Raw genomic sequence first — 16,290 nt, forward strand, 5'->3', positions numbered from 1 at the left:
AAGTTATTGAGGTTAATCCCTAAATGGACACAGTCTAATTTCTAAAAATCAATTTTCTGTACTCTAGGGAATTCAAAACAGGAAATAGAAAATGTACAAAACTGCAATACATTCCTCTTATGATGCGCAGTAGTCTAATTGCCCAATATAATTTAGCAAAGCCGTAATATATTGTACATGGCGGGGCGATCCATTATGGAAGATTATGTAAGTTTAATGCGTAGAAGCGCGGATGCAGGCTATTCATTTAATATCCAACACAAATTGATCTTAATTGAATGTTGACTCATTGAAGAAACTATTCACAATGTGCGGTCACTATTCATAATGGGTGTTATTTCAAATTGTACATTGTGGAAGCGTGATGCGGCTAGTGGACCAGAGGTGGGTGCAGCTGTCTTCATTCTGTTCTTTATTTCTCGCTCTCTCTTTCTGTTATTCGGACAACAAGATTCTGAATCTTACGAGCAAACTTATTCTCAAAATGCTATTCAATCTTGGAATGTCCAAGCCCCAATTGATGGAGTTTTGGCAATGTATGTACATCTTAAAGCCAATACGGCTAGATCTGCATTTGCAACCACGGCTTTTGAACACAAGAAAACAAAGCAAGAAAGCTTTTATCATCTGTCCTACAGCGATTAAGGCAGCACTGTATATTTTAGATGATAAATTACGTTTTTATTTTATTTTTATGGCAATTTCCCAAACATCTGGCATCATCATAGTCAAAAAAATATGCCGTCTGAATTGTCTTAAGAAGTTGTAAGCTGAAGGTGGTGGCAAAGTGCCATGAAATAACTTTTGCCGTAAAGCTGTGCCTTCTTAAAAACTTTTCTTGCCCATTATACTGCTATATATACATTTTATTTTTTTTCACTTACATTTAGCGCACTAAATATACTTAAAATTTTACACCATTTTACACATAAATATACTGGACAAGAGATCGTAGTTAATCAAATAGCTACTTCTTTTCTCAACACTAACGGAGGAAACAGCATCATGGCATTTTGACTCTCTCGCTCTTGCTATTTTGAACAGGAAGTTATGACATCTCACAGTTTTTCGATTTCAAGTTTTCCATTCCAAACATCAGTTTTTACGAGGTTGCCATGAGGCTGAAAAAGTAGTTTTGCATATTAGTATAACTCTAAAATGAAATTCGCAAAGAGCTGAAATTTGAAATCACTTTACTGAATCAATTTTTGCATTTTGTGTAAAAGCAATGAATGGTTCCTGATTTTTCTAGGTTTTTTTTTCATGTTTTCAATTAATAAATTTATTCTAAAGAATCCATTTTTTTCATGTCATTAAGGGAACAGCGTACTTTAGACTCTTAGCTACTAATAGTTTCAAGTCATTGTGTTGTATTAAGTAGTAAGAAGTTCTCAGCGAATAAAAAGTAAAAAAAATCATTCTAACAGTAATCAGATTTCTTAATCGAAGCAGGAAGTGGGTGATGATAGCTAAAACGGAAACAAGTTTGAGCTGTTCACGATCATTCGTAGTCAAGACTCCTTAACAAAAACTTACAGTTTTAAAAGTTAAGTATAAGGGTTGATTAAACGCCAAAAGGTACACAAATCAGCGAGTACCCAACATTTCATTAATAGTTAAGTAATTCTACTGCATTAATTTTCATTAATAAGTTATTTTTTAGAATTTATTAGATGTCACAGACCCTTATGCTGGCCATTTTCGTCAACAAAATATATGTTCAAGTAGCACTGTAGATTGACTGTAATATCTAGTTATCTATAATAATCAAACTATTAATTACAGGTTAAAAAGAAAAACGTTATAAAAAATTTAAAAAAAAATTCAAAACTTTTTTTTATAAAAAACTTACACCAATGATTTTGTTTATTTTATTTATTTATTTTTATTTTAAATAAAAATCGTCGGTTTAAGTTCATTCTTCGATTAAAGTAATTGTTATTTTATGTAGTAGTCAAACGTTTATAATAATAGGTAATAATTATCTGGCTTTATCGCAAATAATATAGTTTTCTTCAATTACATTCTCAATCTAGGTATTCATCCCACAATGTTGTATATATGCAATATAAAGTAAATAAGATATGCATATTTTTAGGACAGCTAATTATTCCAGTATTTTACTATAAGTAAAATTAGGGGAACTAAATTAAATTACAATTGAGAAATGAATAATTGTTGAATAATCTACTTGTTATTAACTGTGTGTTATTTGTGCTCACGAATATTTCGGTAAGACGAATTCAAGACAGTAGCCTACTCTAACTTTGTCTTTTTCTACTTTAACATGCATGTACATATTTATGTGATTTATCATAATTATAACAAAAAAATATTATAAATGAAGTGGCCAGCATAAGGGTCTGTGACATCTAATAAATTCTAAAAAATAACTTATTAATGAAAATTAATGCAGTAGAATTACTTAACTATTAATGAAATGTTGGGTACTCGCTGATTTGTGTACCTTTTGGCGTTTAATCAACCCTTATACTTAACTTTTAAAACTGTAAGTTTTTGTTAAGGAGATTTTTGTACCTTTTGGATAGATTTTCCTTTTTGTTTATTTTACAAAGTTACATATCTTCTTTACAGATTTTTTTAAAATTTGGAATAAACAATTCTATCATTATAATCTGATAAGGTGTTAAGTCGGAACCGTAACTACCAATGGAGAGATCTTTTTAAAGAATGATTATAGTTGCGTTCCCCCAAACCATCCTCAATAACAATTTTTTTGAAAAAGCATTTTGAATAACATAGGAAGGTATTTGTACGTAAATAGCAAAATTAAACTGCGATTTCAGTACTTCCTTTTAAGAGGAGTAAGAAAAATAAACTACGATTGCAGTACTTCTTCCTAAGAGGCAAAGATCTTTTAATCGAACGACAATTCATTGATTTAAATCGGTTCACTCATTGATAATTTAAATGATTGCAGTACTTCCTCTTAGTAGGTGCAAGAGCATCAGCAACGTAGAGGAGCTTTAACCACTTATTCGAGCTGAATTTTATCAAAATCGGACTAAGCGTTATAGAAATATTGGTAATAATAGTTTTAGAAAGGGCCTTATTTGGGTGGGGCAAACTCCCCTCCTTATGAGGCACGGCGTCGAGACTTTTAAAGTGCAAATCTGTACAAAATTTCGATTCGAATGACCCTTCATTCATGCAAATCGGTTCACGTGTCGATAATTTGCAACGATTGCTATACTTCCCCTTAACAAGTGTAAGAGCAGATCGTCGCTTTAATGTTACGTAGGGGAGCCCTAACCCTATCACCCTACCAAATTTTATCAAAATCGGGCCAAGATTTACAGAGTAATTAGTAATAATAATTTTGGAGGGGGCCTTACATAAAGGGGGCTAACTCCTCTCCCATTCGATGTACAGCGTCGAGACCCCAAAAAGGCACATCTACATAAAATTCCGAATCGAATGACACCTCATTCATGAAAATCGGTTCACGCGTTTAGGCGCTACGTTGTTTACAAAAAAGGTAACAAGAAGAAGAAGAAGAACAAGAACAAGAACATTTTTTGAAAATGCCGTTTTTGCTCATTTTGAGCATCTTTTTTCTCAATATCTATCAAATCTAGGCTGTTGCAAAAAAATTACAGTCATAAAGGAGGATTTGCCCTATATTTTAAAGAAAATTTGGGAATTTTATCTTTTATAGAAAAAGAGAAAAAAATTGTCAAAGTTGGGTGTTTTTAAACCTAACGCTTTTTCGTGCAGTTTTTGATGATCAACCCTTATACAACTGTCCTACCGGACAGTTTTAATCTCTAGACGTATACAAAGAGACACGAAAACTACTCGCAGCAACAATTATTTAGTTCTCTAGTTTCTAAAAAAAAAGCATACATTTCTTCAATTGCAATCAATTACAGCTCATAGCAAGCTTAAACGAAGGATCTTATATTTTTTTAATTGGGTAAATGATAAGCTAATCAAACTTTGCGAGGATCTATTTCCGGTAACTTTCCCCCAAAACAGTATAAAATTAACCATATAATTTCCACGGAAAAGCACTTTAAAAAGTTCAAAGCGTTTTTACTAAATAGTTTTTCCAAAAAGCAACACCCAAATTATTACATCTCTTGAAAACTTACGCGGCGAGTTTTTCCCAAAGATTATTACATAGTTTTTTACTAGATCCAAATCTGTGAAAATAGGATCTTAAGATAACATAAGATAAGATGGTAGACGGGACGGGACCTAGCCCCATGGCACTGCAGCCACAAAAGACTTATTGTGCCAGCCCCTTCTTAGTTCTAGTAAGCGAACCCTCCCCTCCTAAAGAGGTTGAGGACCTTCCCTACTAGTTCTTTTTGCGCTACTATCTCCTTCGGCCTCAACGTTCCAAAGGTTTCATAGCGCAAACGTTCGATTGCAACGCAATCGAACAACAGGTGAGAGGCCGTTTCCTCCTCTTCCTGACATAATCTGCACAGCGGCTCCGAGCTGATAAGCCCCACCCTGCACAGATGCTTTTTAAACCTACCGTGCCCCGTGAATAGGCCTGTAATCAGAGAAATCTGATTTCTGCCCAAACACAGGGTCTCTTTGGATCTTTGCTTACACAGCCAAGGCATCAAGGTTTTGCTGTGTTTAACCCCAGGACACATCACCCAGTCCTTTTCATGCTCCCTCCAGATCCAATCTCTGAGAGCCGCACGAACCGAACCCCTGGTGATCCCCAGGACAGGCTCTGGACCGATGAAAGGAGTGTTAGCTCCATTCCTGGCCAGATAATCAGCTTTTTCATTCCCTTTAATACCCACATGGCCCGACACCCATTCCAACCGAACTTTGTTGTGCCGCGCCAGTAGATCTAGGGCCTTCCTGCATTCCCAAACCAGGGAAGAGGTCATTCTGAAGGATACAAGAGCCTTCAGTGCATCCTGGCTGTCCGAAAAGATACGAATCTCCCTATTTCTAGGTTCCATCCGCAGGTTTTCCTCAGCACATATTTTAATAGCAAAAACCTCGGCCTGGAAGACAGTGGCGTATCTCCCAAGAGATCTCTCTATGAGTACCTCGGGTTTAACCCCATACACTCCAGACCCAGTCCCACAGTCCATCTTGGAGCCATCGGTAAACCACATGCCTCCCTTCCGGTACTGGTCCGTCCAGTTCACCTTCCATTCAGTCCTCGGTTTGATACAAACCTGAAAAGGAGTCTCGAAAAAATAGGATCTTAAGTTTGGAGTGTACGCGTGGGTCGTTTTGCGCATCTAAAATTATTGGGACTTCCTGTCTAGATTTAGGCGCTAGTTTTCTACAACATGGAAAAGTATTAAACAGTTTTCACTTTTACTCACAAAAGTTTAATAATAATAATAAAAAAAAGGAAAAGTCATTAAATAAAACTTTGAAAAACTTCTCTATTTTAATTGTACTGCAGTAGAAGCCAAGGTGTTGCTGTTCTCACCTGGTGGTTTACCATAATCTGCAGTGTAGGAATACGATTCAAGCAGTGGTACCATCAAAGTTTCGAAATGGAAATTTCCCCAAGTTTTACTGAATATCCCCACACAAAAGATTGTTTATTATTTTTTTTCTTTTTTCGTGACTCCATCAAATTGGTTATCTTTTAATTTTCTCTTGCCTAAAAAGTATTGCAATCATATACAATTTTCGAGTTGCAAATTTTCACTCCAAAGAGAGTTGAAATTGTTGGTAAAGTACAGAGTTTGATGAGATTTGCACAAACGGAAGTTACTTTTATTCATTTTCTCGTCCTCCTCGCACTAGTGTTGGTCTACATGGAGACATTTTTGCCGTTCGGTTAAAGGGACTCTTGGGCAAGGGGATGGCGATAATCTTCTCAGTAAAGGACCATTTAAGTATAGTGTACGCCTCTTCCTCCTTTATATTATAATAAAATGTACAGATACAATGTACCTAAATATTAACGATAATACAATATAATTACTTCATTTTAAATACAGCCCAAACTATAAAGTAAGTAAAGCAAAGTAATTGCCTATTTTTTCAAGCCGGCTTTGCGTCCAACTACCAATTAGGTGTCGTGGACGGAGGTGACTAGCAAACATACTTTACTGTAAATTTCTTTTTTCTGCAACCATGTAGGGAAGTTCTCATTACTCAATTAAAATCAGCTGTGTAATGCCCAACTTCCCACACTAGTGGGGAAAAATTCCCATTAGTGTCACTTTCCTCACTAGTGAGTGGAAAAACTTTATTGTGCTTCCTTGATATAAGAAGTTTTGTTATTAACATAAATATTTTCTGTAAAACTTTAATAAGCTTATTTAACGTAACTAAATAATTAAAAAACGAATATTAAAAAATAAAATAAAATTTGAAAGGAATATAGAAATAAAAATAATACTTTAATTAATAATTATATATTTTTAATTATAACAGATAAGAAAGCTTTCGACTCCCTGAAGCATTCGTTTATGTTCCATGCATTAAAATCTCAAAATATATGCAATAAATATATAAACATTATTAAATCAGTATACAGGGACAGCAAAGCAAGAATAGTGACAGACAGGAAAGGACCTTATTTTAGCATTGAAAGGGGAGTTAAACAAGGAGACCCACTGTCACCTGTTCTGTTTAACTGTGCTCTTAAAGAACTGTTTAGATGTTTAAACTGGAAAGATTATGGCATCACTGTAGAAGGAAGGAAACTCAGTCACCTCAGATTCGCTGATGATTTAGTATTGTTTGCCAATACGTGCGAAGATTTAGGAAAACTGCTGGTAGTAGAACTAGAGGCAGCTAGCAGAGAGGCAGGACTAGTTATTAACCTTGACAAAACTGTTTTATTTACAAATCCCAATAATAAAACTAAAGACATTTCTCTAGACAATGTCAAACTAAAATGGGTTAAAGAAACAGTTTATATTAGTTTTGATGACAGGACCAGCAAAGAAGTAGAAAGACGAATTACGCTTGCCTGGAAAAAATACTGGTCATTGAAATACTTAGTAAAAAATAGAAATATTAATATAAAACAAAGAAGTCAAGTTTTAGAACGATGCATAATGCCCTGCCTTCTGTCTGGTGCCGATACTAAATTAATCTAAACTTGGTAGTGTACCATTCCGAAGTGTCTCATTCCTTAGGACTATTTAGGAGAGAATGTCTTCTGAGCCTAAAAGATCAAAAGTAGGTTTTCTCCCTAGTGAAAATAATTGCTTATTTCGTAAAGTTTAGATTTAAGCAGTTCTTAATTGGTCTATCAGCTGGTTTTTTTGTCTCGACTGAGTGTCTTCTAATTCGAAAATGTTTCAAATCATCGGCAAAAAAAGTACATATTGTGCATTTTCTAAACGTCTGGCAAACCATTCATATAAGCCAGAAATATTCAAAGTCTCAACTTAAATCTTAGTGGTTACTCATGATGATTACTCAAGTACAATTAATCTAGAATATTCTACATTTGAAGAGCTATGAAATGCAGCAGGTAGCTGCAAAAAACAAGAAAACGATGTCTGGAGTGGTAAAGCGTGTAGATATGTTGTGCTTTGTGGGTTGTACGCGAACAGGGATGCAAGGGGAGCCAACAGGAGATGTGATGCTGGTGGTAGATCGGGGACTAGCACTTCAGTCTGCCACCAATCCAATTCCATCTTCTCTCCTAGTAATCTTCTCTACGTCGTTCACCCCTTCCGCTAATTTCATATATGGAAGGCACATCTCCATAATAACTGAAATGGAGAGAATTGGAGTAATGCTGAAAATTAATCTACTAATTGATGAAATTGCCCAATCATTTCAAATTTTATTTCATCAGGAATGTTGAATCTCGCCATCTCCCCAACGCTCTCTCAGATTAAGGAGCTCTCCAGGCTCCAGAATGCCACCGAATATTAACAGGAAATACAATTTATTTTGGATTTACACGTAATTTCAGACCAAGGTAGGTAAGTAGAGACAATTTGAGATCTTGTGTATAAAACACTAACAAGATCCATAGTATCATAAGTTTCCAAGTGCAGGACTCTTAAACGAGATGAACAAAATGCATCTCTTTCGAAAGAAGGATATTGAGGAGAATTAAGGAGGACCTGTTAAGATGCAAAAAAATGAACTCTCCAAAAGTCATCCTAGTGACAGGAGTCTGTTTACCGATGGTAATTAATTTCCATCACTTGGTAACTTTGCAGACTCTCGGGGAAAGATCGACTTAGTTAGTCACGCCGACGGTGTACTGAGAGACTCAGAGGTTCAAATTTCGGTTCGTACAGTCACCCCCTTTGCCATCCATTTTTTCGACACGGATCGCTCGACATCCTGTAATTCTGTCCAGCTAGAGTTTGCCAGAAAAAAAACTCTACCTAAATAGTTGCTCACATCGCCTTTTTTTTCTGCAGACATTTTGTTTATTGTGAGTTAAGGGATGCTGTAAGTTGTTGGAATGAAATGCTCTTAGTTCACGCCAAGAAGTCTACTTCTCCTAAAGACAAACATTCTAACTGAAAAACTAAAAATAGTACTTTATATTTGCTAAGCATTCCCACATTGAAAATTCCTTAAAAGCACTCTTCGGAAAATTCATTAAAGTGTTATTGTGGACGTGTACCAAAGAAGGAACATTGTAGGTTGGAAGAAAGTAAGGTTATCTTACATACATAAACGATCTAAGAATTAGTGGCCGGTCAAGAAAAGTCTATGGAGAGGCGACGCTTTTAAACAAGTGGATACAAGTCTGGGGTAGGAGACCCGACGATCGATTCAGGGTTACCCCCTCGTAGCGTTCCAAGCTCTCTCGCAAGCTGTCCGCTGCTGCATGTTTCTTCCAGTGATACTCATTAATACTTAAGCTTAGCGAACCCTACGTTTTGCATTTCCACACAGTACATTTATTAATAGTGTGTACACAGAAAAAAATTAATAAGAATTCAATTTTTTGTCACAACTTATGAAAATCTTATGCCCACTGGAGCGCGAGCATGTTTGGTCATGTTTTTTATTGCTTGGATTGCAAATTCTGTTGACTGTATATGGTGAATAATCGTTCATTCAAAATGCCTAAAACGTCTTTTCATAGAAAATTATTCAAATTAAAACTTTGTATGTAAACGCGAAGTAATGCGGAAAAAGTCTTAGAAAAAGTGAAAAGTCTATTCATTAATGCGGTCATTTCTGGGCGGACGATTTTTCCATGACGTATATTACTAGTTCCTTTTCTTTTTTTTTGAATGGAATGGCAGGCGCCACGGTAGCCGAGCGGTTAGAGGCGAGAACTGTAAAACTAATATGTATTGTGGTACTGGGTTCGATTCCCGGTCTAGAGGCCTTGGATTTTATTTAATGGTTAATAATAGTTATTTATTTAACAAGTGTGGAAAGTAGTACTTTTCCTCACGCGAGGCAGGGTTTGCACGCACGAGCGAGCGAAGCGAGGCGAGTGCAAGCGCAAATTGCTGAGTGTGAGGTAAATACTTGACACTCGAGTTAAATATTATATTTTTTCTGCAACCATTAGATTTATTAACTAGAAAAATTAAAAATTTCATTTTTACAGTCTACAAAAAGTAATTTATTTATTATAAACATTTATTGTTATATTACAATTATTTACATTACTTACGTATTTACATTACTTATTACATTTTCTGCTGTTTCTTTTATTGATGGAGGAGTGTTTTCTAAACAGGCATCACTAGAATCCATTTTAAATTTCTATAAGGTAACACTATAACCTTTTTAACTGTTATAATTAATAATAATAATAAAGCCATTTATTTGGTTTCAGAATAGTACATTTTTTGTATACATAATACATGTTATTAATAAAACAAATAAAATAATAACTTTTCAAAAAGAAAGAATAATATAATATTGAGTAATTCTTGAAACCAGGCCCACTACTGAGCATAGGCCTCTCCCATTAAACTCCACAATCCTTGATCTTTCGCCTTCCTAGTCCATGATGGTCCAGCATGTTTTAAGATGTCATCCGCCCATCTCTTCTTTTGTTTGCCGACCCTTCTTTTCCTGAATTCCAGAGACCAGTTAGTAATTCGATTTGTCCAACGACCATCTTTCACTCTCATCAGCTTTCCTGCCCATTTCCACTTTGCCATCTTCACCTTTCTTATAATATCCATCAAACCAGTTTGCTCTCTCATAAATGTGCTCTTGGCTTTATTCTTCCGACTAACTCCTAGCATTCTCCTCTCTATAGCTCTTTGAGTAGTCTGAAGCCTATTTAGATTTAGTTTTGTTTGCAAATAATCTTAAACAACAGCTGATTCGGAAGTGAGCAATATGAAAAGTTCTCTTTTTCATTTTTCCAATAAAATAACTCATTAGCTCTTAACTTTTTTACTTCCGCTAGCATTAATATCATAAAAGAGAAAACATTACTGAAGAAAAATCATGATTTGTGGCCTATTTTCTATTAATTTTTTTTTTTATTGCACATTCTGATTATTCATTAAATACCTATGGGGGAAAAATTGTATAAACAAATTTAAAACTTATTTTTTAGAGGGAAGGGATTAGCTATGAGGTTAGCATACTGGACTCCCACGCGGAGGTCCCGGGTTCGAATCCAGCAGCTGACCCTTAGATTTTCTCTTCCTAGGAGCTTCTTACAGCTCACTGTCCGGTGATGGACAGTGTTGTCTGTAACGAGAGAACACTGTCCGGAGGCCGGCAGTGCACTGGAAAAAGCTCCGGGCGCTAATGACCTCAGCTGTTGATGCGCCAAAAAAAACTTATTTTAATCAGCAATAATAGGAAATCAATAACTGACCAATTACAATGAAGATTTGAAGTGAGAAATGTAGGCGGTTTGTGGAGTCAATAGGAAGCCGTGCTTGAGTTAGCTGGCCACACCCACATCAAGCAGGCCACGCCTACAACCAATGAAATCTTCTATTGCCAAAATGTACAAAATGGTTCTTTATTTTATTTATTACTAAAGAAATTATAGTTTCTTTTATACTTTGCGCCATAATAATATCTATTATGTATTAAGAAAACGTCGAACGTGATTGATTATTCGTAGTTTTTATCTTAAATTTTTTTTCAGTGCATTTTCTTAATATAAGTTTACTTACACACACACAAAATGTTGTAAAAGTTAAAAGATTGGTCTAAAAAGATAAAACTAAATTTAAAAGATATAATGGAAGAATGGACCGATTGTCATTATTTGAAATTTTCTCGAATTATTTCACAGAATAATCAGCGTAGACTTTGCAGGGCCCCTACCCGGAATTGATCCGTATTTCTCTAAACACTATTAATAAATTATATACGCCTCTCTAGATCATTAATTTCAACTTAAATAATCTTTCTTAGAAAAATCTTTCGAAGTTCTGAAGGAAATTGTTGACTTAAGTGCAAAATTTATATTAATTTATTTAGAAATTTTGGGGTTTATAAAGAAAGTAGCTAGCTGGTTATGACTTTCAAATCCGGAACCCGAATTAGTAAAGTGGTACATACGTTTCGATCGAGTTTGTTGAAAATCTTGTGGTCACATATCCGGATGGTTAAGAAACTTAACTCTCCTCTAAATGTTCCCTTCAATTCCTCCGGAGATGTTTTCAATAAAAGGGACACATCTTTAAAATAATAATGGGTGATACTTACTTGAGACTTGCCAAGCAACAAGAAGAGAACGTCTATTATTTCAAGACACGCAAATACGTCAATAAACTATGTTTCAAATGTTCCTAATTATATAGGTACTTAATAGAAACAACAATAAGCCTGACAATGAAACAATCAGCGGACTTCAACATCCAGGTGAACAACTAAACAGGAAACACCTGTCCCACAAACACACACCTGTCGTTGGGAAATCTCTTTACCTGGGTCCAAAACTCCCTTCAGTTTACTCTACACTAAATTTGGACCATTAACGAGTTAACGGTACCTTCTATCAATACTACAAGTACGACAGGAAGCAGTGCCGCCATCCTCAATCTGTCCTACTTGCTTCTAAGAATTTTCACCGGAAATACACCTTCTTTTAGGATCCTCACTACTATCTCTATTTTCTTTTATAGTTTTACTTGATAAATTGTCTTATTACTACAATGGCCAAAGCAGAGAAGCTTGCATCACTGGTCTTTCAAGGTAGTAAAAGTGAAAGAGAGAGAAAGAAACATTTCCTTCCGGAGTAACTCCTTGAAAAGAACAAATATAAGAGAATAAGTAGGGAGGATGTAATCCGCATAGCTAACGGACTGGCTAAGCCTAAACAGGCAAGCTAAGCAATCACCAATTAACAGCTAACAATGAAATGCACATAGTCCCAATTTACAAGTGGAAATGCAGTTATCAACGACACCCTGCAGTCCACTCCTATAGAGGCAATGCAGGCTGCAAATAGAAGCAGTACAAGTAAAACATAAATCAACAAACTATCATGCATTTACTTTACCAAATTCATACGTACTGAAAATGAAGGGTTTTTTTTGAAGCTCAACTATAACAAAAATAATAGTTTTTTGAGTTCTACAAGGAGGGCACATCAAATGAACTACAACTATCATTAGAGAAACTATTAATATTAGTTAGTTTTGGAGATAACGATAAGGACTGACTCAAGTTTAAATAACTATAACTTGTATTAGAACACACAGATCAAAATTATATCACAAATAGAGAGAAACATTTAATTTTAAGACAGTATTTATCTTCTCTTGCATTAGTCGACTGTTCCACATACCCCCACTTCTTTGATTCAATATTTTGAATTTTATAATTGATAAATTTTACATTAAAACAAACATTTTTGGACAAAAATTAGGGAGCGCACTCACAGGATTCTATGGCCCGCGAATTCACAACATTTATTTTATAATCCGATTTAATAAGAATAAAACAGGAAATTAGGTCGCTCATTATGCCTAAATGACTCTTTAATGGCAATCTTGAAAGCACTACTTCCGCAGAACTGAGCGTATGAAGTTACCGAGAAAATCGCCCTCTTCCTATCCCCCAAAACTATTCTGTAAGCGGCACTTTTGATTAGCACGATTTTTCCAATAGCTTCCGGCTGGCTACCATGGCGGCACTGGTTACCAATAACTAGTCTGCACTTCCGGTGATTTACCACTCACACACAGAGACTTCGCAAAGACCTCTTATTCTAACACAGGGGAGCTCAAGACGGATATTGCCAGGGAAAACTCAAAGAGTATAGAAAATCTCAACTTCCTCTTAATTGGTACTATAAGAACGAGAAAGAAAAATACGTAGATTTCACAATTATACATTTTTCTTAGTAAAATGTTACTAAATATAAGGGCGGCGTGATGACCCTTCACTTCCTCTTGGCCCTCCACTAAAATCAATATTCCAAGGTAAAAACAAAAGTTCAAAGGAAAAATGATAGGCCCTAAATTGGCTGTTTAAAGTTTAAGTGGAACTCTTTGAACATCCGGTGGACCAACATTCTTTCAACTTCTAATTCAGGAAGAAATTTTATACTTATAGAAAGTAAAAGCGTACATTATACTGAAACGGCACTTTAATGGACCATTTTCCCTTAGGAAACACTCCAGGATTTGCATATTTACTGGAGAAAATCATTCTAATGAAGGAGTGGCACACTCTGCGTTTATCTCGCCTGCACTCCGCGAGCTCTCATGTCTTGTTGGTGGGTGCATGGCGATCAGCACTGTGGGGATTAGATTAGATTGCTTACGACGGGCGGTTCCACCAAAAAGGGGAAGAACCGCAGGCAATCCTAATGCCCATTGTTCCCCGCCCACCCCTCATCGGTGGGGATATCATGTCCTACAAACAAGTTGGCATGGGCCAACTCAGCCTGGTCTAGGATGAGACAAGTGTAGGTCACTTCTAAGACGCATGGAGGCACTAAATGAGTGGTTCTTCAAACTAAATGGGTAATCCATAGAGAACCGCTTCTTGGTCTTCGCCTACCCAAACGGGTGCCCCTTTTGGCCGCTTAAACTATTGTTCGCTTTCCACACTGCTACTTCTTCGGATCAAAACAGTCATGAAAATTAAAGGAGAAAGTTTGCGCTTGGCTAGTTTCCTGTACTTCAAGTAAAAACTTAATGTCGAAATTTAGTCCGTGTTTTGAAACCTCTGCCCTAAAATTTAAACTCTGATCATCCGCCATTAAGAAAAAACTAAATAAATCTCTATAAGGTGTTATCTTAAGGGTGTTAGTGCATTCTAAATCTGGACTAGACTTTGCTGCCATCAACAATCACACGTAGTACATATATTATAATTTAAGAGAGTGACGTTTGTTGTTATACAGCAACGTCAAATTAGGTGTTCTATTTTTGGTTATTTACAGCGAGAGGTTGGTAGGCCTGTCCCATGTCTTTCTTCTCGGCTCGTTAGTTGCTTTATATTTAGTGGATGGTGGGAGGTGCGCGCGGCTCAAGAAGAGAAGTATGCACTAACGGGGTATTTATTTTTATCTTCAAACTAATAAGTTGTTTTTTTTTCTTTTTAAAGAACGTCCTCTTTAGAAACAACAGTAGCTTGGTTGTTCATCTGGTGCTGAAGTTAATTTATAAACAAGGGTAAAGTGGAAGGAATGTTAACATCCAGGTAGAGTGAGCTAACCAGAGGGGGAGAGATGGCTGGAGATATCGGTTTGGCTTCCCCTATTAGACCTGGCTCCAGCTCCCTCCAGAATGTCTGGCGAAGCCATTATTTACTAACATCTTCAACTCTCTCACCTTGGTCCAGGTTTTATTCCAAAAATGGGATCCCTAGTTTATTTTGAGTGCAATCGTTGCGAGTGTTCTAACAAAGTTCTTGGACTATTTCCGTTTCTTTGTTCACTCATAGAAACAATCAATAAAAGTGACGTGAACACTCACACGACTTTGTTCTACCCCTATTCCCAACCTTCTTCCTCGTCCATTTCGTTCAAATTCTTAATGTAAACAAAACAAAAATAGATTTCATTCTTATCCACATTTTAGATTTTATCTCCTTCCATTTTTAACTTATTATTTCGAGGCCCGCCGATGTTTTTTGTAAAGTTAGAGGTTTGAAGAAAGTTGTCTTTTCAAAGACTAGCCCGGACTTAGGAGGGCATTCAGTATTCCCAGTTTCCAGCGAGCAAATTCAGAGCGGGTTGGTTACTCCAATCAGCCGGCTATTTGTTCCGGAAATTTCCAAAGAAACCTGTAAGGATAAAGGGTTAGAGGACCTCAAACCAGCTTTTTTTTTGGGGCTACCATTTTGGTAGATCTGGCAAGGTGATTGAGCAGGGAGGTGCATAGGAAAAGGAATGGTTATCCCTTAAATCTGAGTTCTTTTTTATCCAAAAACTTCCCTGAACTACCCGTCGGACCCTTAATCCCGGGAGACATGATCAATGAAGTATTGGGCCACGATTAGTACCAAACAGTGTTTAGAACTCCACGCTCTATCCGGGGGCATTCCTGGAGAGCCTGGGTAATTACCAGGACGACGACTTGAAGAAGAATTACCCCCATAAAAGGGGAACTTTCTTCAGAATATTTAGAGAGAAGACGGTTAAGTTGGCTATCACTAATAGCCGAATCCCGCTTTATCTTCTAGCAATTCCCTGGAGAACGTGGGTGAGTTATACCGCGTAACCTGGGGATGCTGTAGAGCGGACGGACTCACCAGCGCATCAATGAGGAAGATCTAAACAAGGGTCCAGCTCAGATAAACTAAAGGAACACTTACTTAATGATCAATCAAAACAAAAATCTCTATACTCTGTTCATAAAGACAATGTTTCTCCTTTACTTGCACAAAGCCGAGGCGGCCTAAAGCCTCAGTGAGCATCAAATAGCGCTCCTCTCTGGTAAGTGTTAACTAATGTGAAATTAAATTATGTTTGAAGATAAATATACTGTAGATAGGAATGAAACATTAAGGCACCGTGGTGAGTACAACTCACAAGTTATTTAGAAGGCTGTGAACATACAGACAGCTGCTTTGTATTCTCGACAACTTCATATGGGCGTGATTATAAAGGAAGTGTGTGTATGTGGTTTCCGTTTTTTGTATTCTTTTAAAGCAGCCTTTTTTCTTTTTTTCTGAAGGGGATATTTGTTTTTATTTTCATAAATTATAGAACTTCAATAATAGTTGCAACTAAAACAAACTGGTTGAAACGCGCTCTCACAACTCGTGTCTTACTAGCATTCTCTAAACTTGGAATGCTTACCTAAATTCCACTTGGCTTTATTAAGGAGTTACACTTTATGGAGTTTTGGGTAATTTAAAGAGTCCTCCAAAACCCTTCAAATTCATTTCCATGAAAAACATTTCTAACAAAATCTAAGGTCAAAATGTTAGTAGGTACTGGGGAGT

Source organism: Rhodnius prolixus, unplaced genomic scaffold, assembly GCF_049639745.1.
Source record: "Rhodnius prolixus isolate KJV_2025 unplaced genomic scaffold, Rpr scaffold_2, whole genome shotgun sequence".
Taxonomy (NCBI): domain Eukaryota; kingdom Metazoa; phylum Arthropoda; class Insecta; order Hemiptera; family Reduviidae; genus Rhodnius; species Rhodnius prolixus.